We start from the raw sequence: 12,386 nt of genomic DNA, 5'->3' as shown, positions 1-12,386 counted from the left end.
ATGGTTTTATTTATATAATAAGACGGCACCAAATGCTCTGTGAATCAATAAAGGTAAATAAAATCAGCCTTGGTTGACACCATGTCGTTGTCCAGGATCAATATAGACGAGTCAATATACGGAAAAAAGGCACCTAACCCCAAAAAAATTGATACAAAAGGTTTTTCAACGGATTCTGTTACCAATGGGCATACTAAATAACATACTAAAAGTCTACCAAAATCGGACCCCCAGAAAGGGGTCATTTTCAAGGAAATGTACGGCATATTTCTAAATAATTTTGCGTATTGGGTAGATGGTGGTATTCAAGTTTTTATTGTTCTTGTGTTTGTGACATCATAATCACATGAATGCGTGCATAGTCGCATCACAATGCAAGCAAAGTTATCGTTGTTAAAGTCGAAAAGATTTATTCCACCAGCACTTATAAAAGAAGTACCGGTACTAGGGACTCTGAGGGTCTGTTCAATACCAAGACTGATTGCCTTTTCTGCGGAAATAATGTTCATGATGGAAGTGAAGACTATAGTTATGTGAAAACTGATATCTTCGCAAAGGCAATATTGGATTGCAGTGAAAACCGCCATGATGAGTGGTCTTTGAAAGTCAAAGGTAGAATTGAATACTATTGTGGTGATCTACATGCTGCAGACTGCGTATATCACAAAATATGTAGCCGCCATTTCAGGTGTAGCCGTGATGTCCCCTTGCAGTTTCAGACTGATCGCGATTCAAAGCGTAGGAAAGCTGGAAGGCCAAAGAATGAGGATCAAGAGCAAGCCTTCACAAAGATGTGTGCGTACCTAGCCATGAATGATGAAGAACAGCTGACTGTTTCTGATCTAAGGTGTAAAATGACAGAGTATTTATCTGAGGACGGTTCCCTCCCTTATGGCAATCAATACCTAAAAAGTCACCTGAAGAAACGGTATGGAAACTCCATAATTATTGCAGAAGGAAAAGGTTTAGAGGACATAGTGACGCTGAGAGAGAAAACGGGAAGCATCCTCAGGTCATACTTCGCAAGCACAAACCAAGAAGGTGATGAAGAGTCACAGAAGAGAGCATTACTTGAAGCAGCTGCCAGGCTCATAAAGAGTGACATCAAGACAAATGTGCCATCCGTTAACGACCAGTACCCGACTACAGAGACACTTAAAATCCAGGCGGCTCTTGATTATATTCCAAAATCACTCTACGTTGTGTTCAATGCCTTGTTTGTAGGTAAAGGCACACAGAGAAAAGTTGCTATTATTGGTCATGCAATCATACAGGCAGTCCGACCACGAGCTGTTATTGCCCCTTTGCAAATTGGCCTTTCAGTGCAACTGCACCATCTAAATCGATCGCGGTTTCTTTTGGATAGCTTGTGTCAGATGGGGTTCTGCTCTTCGTATAGCGAAATGCAGAGGTTTGAAATGAATGCCGCAAATTGTTCTGCACCAAACATGCTTGGTAAGGATATTGATGTGTTGGACAACAACTTGCTATTCGCAGCAGACAATGTAGATCATAACATTCTCACAATTGATGGGAAAGGAACGTTTCACGGGATGGGCATGATAGCCGCCTTGACTCCAGGACAGGAAACAGGCCAGATTATCCCAAGGCACGAAACGTTAAAACTGAACATTGTAGAGACGTCCAAGGTTGCGATAATTGAGCATCGTTTTGCAAAACATATTCGACAAGACATCACATTCAGAGAACTTCCGATTCTCACTGCATGTGCCAACATGGTTGATCTGCTTTGGGAGTTGTCATTCAACTTCAAGCAGGCCACGCCAGGCTGGCAGGGGATGATTCACACTATTTATCAGGGAAAGGAACACCCAGGCCAGTCTTTAGTAAGGTATCTGCTAATGATAGACATGTACTCCGGGGACAAGACAGTATAAGGGCCTTTATTTCAGGTCAGACAAGTCCAAAGCTGATGGCAGTACCAAAGTATACAACATCAACCGTTTGAAAAAAATCTTTGGACATGACATGTGTTCTGAGTTGATATTTATCCATGCCATGACTGGTTGTGACACTACGTCTCGGATATTCGGTGTTTGCAAAAAGACTGCTTTTCGGAAACTTGTGCATGGAGATCCTGTTCTTCGGTCTTGTGCTAAAGCATTCACTGCCCCAAACCAGACCACAGAGATAATCGATGACCTTGGGTGCCAAGTTTCAAGTTTCAATAAGTAATGGCTGTCTTCTTTGATGGCCAGAGCACAGATTCCCTTGCGACAATGCGATACAACACCTTCAGCAAGAAAGTTGTCTCTGCTTCATCATTTGTAACGCCCGAGAGTCTGCCACCAACTGAATCTGCTACCCAATTTCACTGTCGTCGAGTTTACTACCAGATAATGGTCTGCATGGGAAAAGCAGAGAGTATGGATGTCATGAATTGGGGGTGGAACCTGCAAAAGAATCGGCTCATCCCACTTATGTCAAAACTGAAGGCTGCTCCAGACAGTCTCTTGAAGGTCATTCATTGCAACTGCTCCACTGCCTGTAAGACACTCCGCTGCTCCTGTAGAGGATACGGATTACCATGTACCGCTGCATGTGGACCATGCAAACTGCAAGAATGTGACAATCCACATAACAAGTTTCTTCTAGACGAGTCGGAAGATGATGAATAGAGACAGCCGTAGGCAATAAGACAACAAACCGGTAGATCACCCTGGTTTACGATTTACCTTTGTAGCCTACTGTTGTAATTCCGATAATTTTCTGAATGTGTCTGTGTCCAGACTTTAATGGTACGCCATTCTTTAGAACAGATTAATCCCCTGTATTCATCTGCTGTAGGAGGCCAAGTATGAGCCTCCTGTTGGTTGCAGTTTTTCTTAGATGCCTGTATTGATAGTACCTGTTATGCCGCATGTAATATGCTGTTATGATAATTCCATCTTATTAGGGGAGATTGGGGATACTACGGACGGATTTTCGAGTGTTTTGTTTTCGAAAAAACGTTTTATTTTAAAGTTTACTGGAAACCGTTTTGCACCAATACATATGGAATTTATTCAGATGAAAAGTGAGGAGTTGTCTCTGAAAATTTTACCACTATTCGGCTTATCAAGCTGCCAAAAGTATAGAAACTGGAATGTTGGAAAACCACTTTTCTCAAGCTTGTGTTACATAATGGAAGTCAAGATGATTTTGTTTGCGGTTTATCTCAAGCCTCAAGTGAATTTGCTAATATCGTGCTCTGCTCTGTCTGATGTTGGCCTATCGCTGCGTCCGAAATGTCCCCGGGCTCCTCCAGGCATAGGCGTAGCCAGGGGGGGGGGGCGAAAGGGGCCATGGCCCCCCCCAAATTTTCCAAGTTTAGATTCCAAAGTTGATTCCTTTGTTGAAAATATAATAAAATTTGTAGAAATTTATAACGTTTTCCAAGACATCTGGCTATTAACACCCCCAACGACTTGTTTTAGACACACAGAAAGACACCAATAAATTTTGCAAATCGTAAATCGCGCAAAATTTACGCGATTTACGTTTCTTTTAACTAATTTGTAAAAGCAATTTCAGAATGGCTTACTCTGTTGGGTTTTTTGTAGTTATTGAGTTTTTGTGTAGCTGAGTTTTTGGTGTTCTCTAATTTTAGCCGCAGTTTTTGCCCGTTTGTGTGTAAGTTAACAAGTTTTTGCCCGTTCGTGTGTAAGTTTCTACCTTTAATAAGTTAATAGCTGTTTATCTGCTAATAAATTTCATACAAATATTACCTTAAACGTGTTTTCAGAAAGCGCTATTAATCCATTATTTGAGTGTAATTTTGCAAAAATTTAACCTCTAACCTCTTACGGCACGCTCTAACCCCCACCAGCTTTATTGCTTTCCTTGCTCAACCCACCAGGATACACCACTGCACATCAGGTGGCGATGGCTCAAATTAAACACTTTGTCGTTCTCTTCAATTCATCAAATATCTGGCCCCCCCCCAAAATTTTTTCCTGGCTACGCCACTGCCTCCAGGTCGTATATTATATACAAATCATACGTATCTCAGTAGATAATCAGTCTATCGTAATTTAACCTACTTAATTCGATTGATTGACCCCGAAAACCTAGGGATAGACACCTAAACCGCCTTTCTAGCTTAAATAACAATTGAGATATAGGCAATATAACATCTCGGCGGCCATCTTGGACGCCATCTTGAAAATTACCCCTTTCTGGAGGTCCGATTTTGGTAGACTTTTAGTATGTTATTTAGTAGGCCCTTAGGTAACAGAATCCGTTGAAAAACCTTTTGTATCAATTTTTTTGGGGTTCAACCTTATATTGACTCGTCTAATAGTTAATGTCAATATTTAGATTTTAGAAGATGGCTAATTTTTAGCCAATGTCAAATCACCTAGTTTACTTGATACATTTTAATTTGCTTGGTTTGTGGATCAGAATTGCATTTCGAATTGTTTTAAATAAGACGTATTTTTGCATCATTTTGTTTGTTGGTTTTAGGTCAAACTCCTTTTTCTTTTTTGAATCTTTTTATCAAGAGTGTTTTGCAGGCAAACAATTTTATAAGCTCTACTTCTCGAAGTGCTCAGGCAAACACTGTAGGCTAGGCTACTTCAAGAAGTTAGTCACTATGTGGCAGAATTGTTCTGAGTGTTAAAGATGCATCACCATGTAGTGTAGTAGGTGTAGTGTCATTCAACCTGCTGTATTACTTCCTCGAATGACGTTTCTTTTTAATACAAAGAGTCAGCAGTCGGAAAGGAGTGTTTTCTCACAATTGACCAACGAGTAATCGAAACTGATAGCAAAAGAAGAAAATTAGAAAGATGTTGATAAAAAAAATGTAAAAAATAGTTGTTTTTCTAAAAAAAGATATTGAGGTTATATTCAGAAAATAGTCTTCCAAGCTACACAAATGTTCAAATTGAAAAACAACCGCTTGTAGTCTACGAATTTATAGCCTAATCGATGTGTTGTTTATGAAGAAGAAATCGCCGTAATAATTCGTCTTTTATAGGTTGTCAGTAGATTGAGCAGTGTCAAAGGAACAACGTGGTTGGCAGTGTTAGAAAAACGTAAAAAGCAACACAACCGCTTGTAATAAGTTTTCTGATAAAATTTTCCAGAATACGCTCGTAAAGCAATTCAACACTTTGTAGGCTATACATACTTATTATCTCGTGACATTATTCGGTATGATACAAGAATCACGTTGTCAGTTGTCAGCAGCAGTTGATTGCGCGCGCAAGGAACAGTAGGCTACAGTGTATGGACACAGTGTATGGACACCTGCTTTACTCATTTTTGGACAGTATTGTAAATACTGACATTTGTTTCATGCCGTTATAATGCAAAACAGTCAGGGGTGGTCAACACCACACGTCGATCGCAATCGAATGGTCGATCGCTAAGTCTCAACTGGTCGCTCGAGTCGGATTTAGTGTTGACATTACAAGATTAACTTACTAAAAAGCGAGTTTTTCAATCAAAGTGAGAAATATTGTCGATCAACTCAAGACAAAATTCAATTAGAGTTTTTGTAAGTATGAAAACCTACCTGTCAGCCGTACACGCTCATTGAAGCACATTGTGATGTAACAGGTACGAACATAAAAATCGAAGTAGACCAAAACAGGTGCCTTGGCCAAACGATAAAGGTTGAGACATCACCAATTGACCATAACTTTAACAAAAAAAGAAGCATAAGCTGTCATGAAAAACAGAGGTGGTTTGCGAAAACGAGAAAATGAAACGCAGAACTAACATTTTTAAAAGAGAATAACCGTCGTTGTCGTGTGAGCTTCTGGAGCCGAGGGTCTATCCTTATTTTACCATTCCAGATTCACAATGTTCCCGAACTACACTGGAAGACTACTAGAAAGCAGCCGGTCTTTAGTCAAGATCACAATCAAGCGGGGCTGGTTCGACTCTCGGGGTGTGCGCTTGAGCAACGCATTTCAGGATTGCTCTCCATTCAGCGGTACCTAATGAATGGAATAATTCCCCAGCAACACTTCAACAATCGGAAAACTTCACTCTGTCAATCTCGGTAACCAGCCCTGCGACAAGAGCCTCTACATTCTACAAGTATGCAAAATTGCCAGGAATAACCAATCAAGGCTTTGTCAGTCCGAGGATAAAGATTCAAAAACCATCAACCAATCATCCAAGATGCGCAGACCTTCCACCATCAGGTGGCTTGAAGATGAACTACGTTGATGCAAATCGTGCAATCGTTGATGATGTGGAGTGCGGTCTGTTTCTCAGTACCACATTCACAAAAAGAGGCCATTCCTCATTGGTGCATGTTTGAGCGGAAAATCCATGCGCCCATACGAAGACGGTTGTGCGGAGCGTATCTAACGACATGCAGCAAGAAAAAAACACACTTTTTTTTCCACACAGCTTATGGTGTCACAGGAAGAAAAGTTACTCAGTGACTTCATGACCGACCGGTCGATCGCTAGTAATTAAGAAATTTTCTAGTCGATCCCATTCGATAAGAAGTTGGCCACCCCTAAAATACAGCATTGTATTTCTTTTTTACCACCACCTTCTTTAGAGTAACCTAATTGCAGAGCCCTGCTGCAAACTACAAGCCAAATACTTTGCACATGCTGAAAAGTGCAGACAATAACAAATGCACAACAGAAGAAAATTAGCATCAAACTACAAAAGTTAATCAAATGCCATTACACAGCGTAACGGAAGTAATTTTTTTGTAACTGTTAAAGGATTACACAGCAACTTTGTCTACGCTGTAGTCTACTGCAGGGCTTCCCAGACTTTTCTGCTCGCGACCCATTTTAATCTCTTAAAATTTCCCGCGACGCTTTGCAGTTGAAATGATAAACAGTGCAAAATTATATTTTTAATGTTTAATGGCTTAATTCGAACAAAACAAAGTAAAAATAAGCTATCGGCACTCGAAACGTGCTACTTCACACGTGGCCTATTGAAAACAAAACCGAAAAGCTTTCTGCTACTCTACGACTGCTGCTCTGCACGTCCAGCTGCAGTTGCTCAATGTTTGTTGCTGGTCTGGAACGGTATTTTCTTGCGATTGCTGTCAACTTCGAAAACTTTGACTCGCACTGATACGGGGAGACAAACGGCAGGACAGAAGTGCGGTTACTGCAAATTGAGATAATATAGATATTTCGCTCTATAACGAGCCAAAAATGCGAATTTTTTTTCAAAAAAATTCAAGCCGCAACTTAGAGTCAGAAAATAGATCAGCAAGTTATTCTTGAGATTTGGAAAAGAGGTGCTCGGTACTTTGCTTTTGTATTGAAAATGGGTTTTAGACATGGCTTACTATATTACAGGCCTCCCAGACGCGCAGTGCCACCTAAAAACTGGAGGCGAGTGTTTTAAAATCACGTTTAACGTGTAATTGGTACAGACCAATCATTTTATCATTTGCAACCATTTTTACATTTCTGACTGTCGAACCTACTAGAGATGCAGCGAACCCAAAATTTTTATCCGCACACCGCACCGCAACTGACTCATCTATCCGCGCACCGCACCGCACACCGCAATTTATCTGGAACTTTGACACTGCACCGCACCGCACACCGCAAATTACAAAATTAAAAAAAAATATTTTAACGAGTTATTGTTTAGAAAGTCAATTGTAGGAAAAAGCATCCATGGCATATAACTGGTAACCTAGTACCAATACAGTTGTGCACTAATTGGCCAGGCTAACCAGATCATATTCTCTTATCAGCAATGCATCTAAGTTCTAAGACATAATACAAACTAAGACAAATAGAATGTTCCTGGATCCAGTATCAGGACTTTTGAACACTTTTTGTAAGCAATAATGCAATTATAATGCCAGTGGCTATATGAACTACCGTACACACACAAGAGTAAAACTTATAGCCTGAACTCACTGGGCTAACTGATATAGTAAATAATGCGGTAGTTGCGCTAGGCCTATAGCCTGGTAACTGAGCTTATCAGCTAGGCTACTAACCAAAAACATTCGTACAGCTTCCCTGACAAGCAAGCCCTAAAACCCTGTCAACTGCAAGCCATTTGCAATTTGCATTTGCATAGCTTTCCATCTTAGGGTTTCCGAAGGGAAAAATAACTGATCCGTGTTTCCAATTTAAATTTGAAGTTTCATAGCTGATTCTTGAAAAGTTGAAAGTTTACGTTTACGAAAGTTTAATTTCTTGAAAGTTTACGTTTACGAAAAATTAATTTCTTGAAAGTTTACGCGGCAAGCGGCGCGGCGCGGCTTTGTCATTTCAACCTTCCACGCGGCGCGGCACGCGGCGAAAAAGTCAAAAGCGGCCGCGTACGCGGCGCGGCGCGGCGCGGCTTGCATCACTAGAACCTACTACTTCTACACAGAATAAATGTTGCTAGATATTGAAACAACATAAAACAACTGGTTTTGCTATAGGTTGTGTAATGCTTAGAAAGCATGCAAAATTGCAATTTAACCAAATGTCAACAAAAGAAACTTAAAGTTTATCAACATGAAAATGTATGCATTACACTCAATTCAACAATATTCATAAACAAATATGCAGTTATATGCTGTGAGCTTTGAGTTTTCAATTGAGTTTTACATTGCCAATTAATAAATTGTCACTTCTGGCAATATACGAAAGCCACATGCTAGCACAGTGATACTCAACCTGTTTTCTTTTGTGGCCCATTTTTACCAAGCAGAAGTTTCTGTGACCCACTATCCTGTTCACACTGTTGTAGTAGCTTAAAATCAAGGTTCGTATATGGTGCAATACAAGGCATTGATTGCAACATGCCACCGAGTTTATAATTAGAACAAAAATTGCCACTTTGTAGTAAAAAACAGCAGCATCATTCATTGTTACCACTATCAAAACTACTAAACTAACGCACAAGTGCAAAATTAACTACAGTGAAACAAATGAAACTAAAATTTTCAATGAATCTAGCATTTTTTAAATAGTTCTGCGGCCCATCTCAAAATGTTTCCATGGCTGAGAACCGCTGTGCTAGCACAATCAAAACAATAAAACATATGGGGCTCTACATTGTGAAAGTCAGACAAATTAGCATCAGTTCTGTAGTTTCAAAACTTTTAGCTTTGCCTCCTTGTTGCTACGAGGTGTGTACAAGCGCGAATGATTGTTAAACAAAATATTGCACAGGGTTGCAGCATGCTGTTTACTTGCACAAAGCAAAAGAACACATAGAGATTTACGGCAAGTTACATTTGCCACTTCTCGAAAAAGTATATAGCTGTAAAACACCCACTGGCAGACGTTATCGCCAGGAATTGTCAATCCCCCACGATTTATTTTTTTCATGCATTCACCGTACTTTTTGTAATAAAAACCGGTGTCATCAACATCAAAATTACTGTTTCGCACAACATAACCAGCAATATACAACAATGTCATCTTACATCTGTAGGCAGTGAGCCCTCTAATTTGTTCAAATGTTCAAAGACTGTGCAAACGTTTTCTGACATAGAAAAATCACATTTCAAGCAAGAGTGACCACCAGCATTAGCACTTTTTAACAGGTTTTTGTTTATGCCAAGAAGAAGTTTGGTTTTGTAAATATCATCTTGTTCAAGCACTTGCTGTGCAGTAATAAAATATGCACCACCTGAGCCCTGGCGCAGTTTGCCAAACTTTTTCTGAAGTGCATCGGTAGAAAACTTTTGCTGAAAATCTCAGATTTTTATGCTTGTGTGCAGGTAAACAGCATGCTGCAACCTTGTGCAATATTTTGTTTAACAATCATTCGCGCTTGTACACACCTCGTAGCAACAAGGAGGCAAAGCTAAAAGTTTTGAAACTACACAATTGATGCTAATTTGTCTGACTTCCACAATGTAGGGCCTCATATGTTTTATTGTTTTGATTGTGCTAGCACAGCGGTTCTCAGCCATGGAAACATTTTGAGATGGGCCGCAGAACTGTTTAAAAAATGCTAGATTCATTGAAAATTTTAGTTTCATTTGTTTCAGTGCAGTTAATTTTACACTTGTGCGTTAGTTTAGTAGTTTTGATATGCAATCAATGCCTTGTATTGCACCATATACGAACCTTGATTTTAAGCTACTACAACAGTGTGAACAGGATAGTGGGTCACAGAAACTTCTGCTTGGTAAAAATGGGCCACAAAAGAAAACAGGTTGAGTATCACTGTGCTAGCATGTGGCTTTCGTATATTGCCAGAAGTGACAATTTATTAATTGGCAATGTAAAACTCAATTGAAAACTCAAAGCTCACAGCATATAACTGCATATTTGTTTATGAATATTGTTGAATTGAGTGTAATGCATACATTTTCATGTTGATAAACTTTAAGTTTCTTTTGTTGACATTTGGTTAAATTGCAATTTTGCATGCTTTCTAAGCATTACACAACCTATAGCAAAATCAGTTGTTTTATGTTGTTTCAATATCTAGCAACATTTATTCTGTGTAGAAGTAGTAGGTTCGACAGTCAGAAATGTAAAAATGGTTGCAAATGATAAAATGATTGGTCTGTACCAATTACACGTTAAACGTGATTTTAAAACACTCGCCTCCAGTTTTTAGGTGGCACTGCGCGTCTGGGAGGCCTGTAATATAGTAAGCCATGGTTTTAGACCAAATCTAATTTGGCATTGTCTAATTCTGGAAGAAAATAGGCTACTTCTAAAACTGTTTCAACAGATTTGACGAATGGTCGATAACCACAGGCTTAATAACATTTGGTTCCACATCATCATTAGTCAAAAACTTTTCAGATATTTTCAACCCCTTCTTTCCAGATGTTTAATTTTTGACAAACTCTTTAATTTTTGATTTCAATGTAAAAACATTGACGCTTTTCTTTGGATGGATAAATTAAGTTCGGTTTTTCAAACAAATCTCAAAAACAGGCTAAAGTTCAGTTAAAATCTCAAAAATAGTATAATTTCAAAAGCCAGATGTCATTGCAGAAATGATGGACCGAGAAGTGAACAAACCAAGTCTAATTTTTATTCCGTTGGAAAAACCACATTTCATGTTTCCACGTTGTAGCCTTTTTAGCTTTGATTTTGTGAGCCACCTTACTTCACAATGCAGTAGAAGGGATTTACACTCTCTGAACTCTAATTACATTTCATCATATAAACTTGTAAATATGGGTAGCCTATTGAGTGCGTGACTTTTAATAAAGTTAATAATTTTACAGTATCTTGCACAACAGCATTTCGATGAGGAGGTATTTTTTAGCTATTTATTATTAGGGTCTCGCAATGAATCATAGCCTACAATGTGTAAATGCAATAGCCTATGTGTACCACATACAAATCGCACTTTTGCATGAAACCCAGGTACCCAGCTGTATGTCCTGTCATTGCAGCAGCTGCTTTGCAGTTCGATGTTTCCCGCAGCTATCCATTGATTCGATTAGTTTTGCTTTTTCAATATATAGCTTATACTAGCGTGCAGTCTTCAAGCTAGCCCACTACCAGGGCTAGGCCTATTTACTCAGAGTCTACAGTTCAGTTAAGAATAATGTTTTGAACAGTTACATTTGTTTCAACAACTGCGTTTTGAAATAAACGTTTGAAAAGTACTATAGAATAGGCTAATATGCAGTACTTTACATAAAATAGGTATAGCCTACTCTCTGCGACCCCTGAAGTTCATTACGCGACCCCTTGCGCGGTCGCGACCCCCAGTTTGGGAAGCCCTGGCCTACTGCACCAATGCAGCAGATAGAAAGATTTTTTGCAGGGTCAGAACCAGTTCAGAACAAGGTACGAGGGATATATGAATAACAGATGTTGACGCTCTGTTTACGTAAGACAATGCATTTGTGACGTCGCTGCGTGATTTATTAATAAATTCCAGGGCTGAAAATCAGTAAGCAGTTTGATAAAAACATTTTGTATAAAAAATTTTGCAAAACAACACGAAAAGCATTCTGCCGTGGTATGGAAAAACCTAGTAACTCACATGTTCAACTTTTCGAGAAAAACGCAAAAAACTGAACATCTCTAGCCTTTGTCAATGCGAGTTACTAGGTTTTCCCATACCATTTTATCTCAGTGAGTTCAGCAAAATTTTGAAATCAAATACTGTCAAAAGACGCGGAAAAACCTAGTAACTCCAAAATTAAACTAAAATGATTTTTTTCAAATTTGTAGTTACTAGGTTTTTCCATACCACGGCACCATTGTAATTATGGTGTAGTAATAATGCATTAAAAAAACGACAGTCTGCTTATTTTCTTTTTCTTTTCTCTACGACATTTCGGCCTTCGTATGAACTCAGTTTAAGCACTTAGTACTTTAGTTAAACTCGAATTATCATACTTATGTCATGCTCTTGCATGCAAGCAACGCTTGTAAAACAACAACCTCACTTCAACGCGGTGCAGACGTGAAAACGCTGAAACATGTTCTAGTAAGGTAAAGAGG

This window comes from Aplidium turbinatum, chromosome 1 (assembly GCF_918807975.1).
Source record: "Aplidium turbinatum chromosome 1, kaAplTurb1.1, whole genome shotgun sequence".
NCBI lineage: Eukaryota > Metazoa > Chordata > Ascidiacea > Aplousobranchia > Polyclinidae > Aplidium > Aplidium turbinatum.
Note: the sequence above shows the minus strand (reverse complement) of the source record.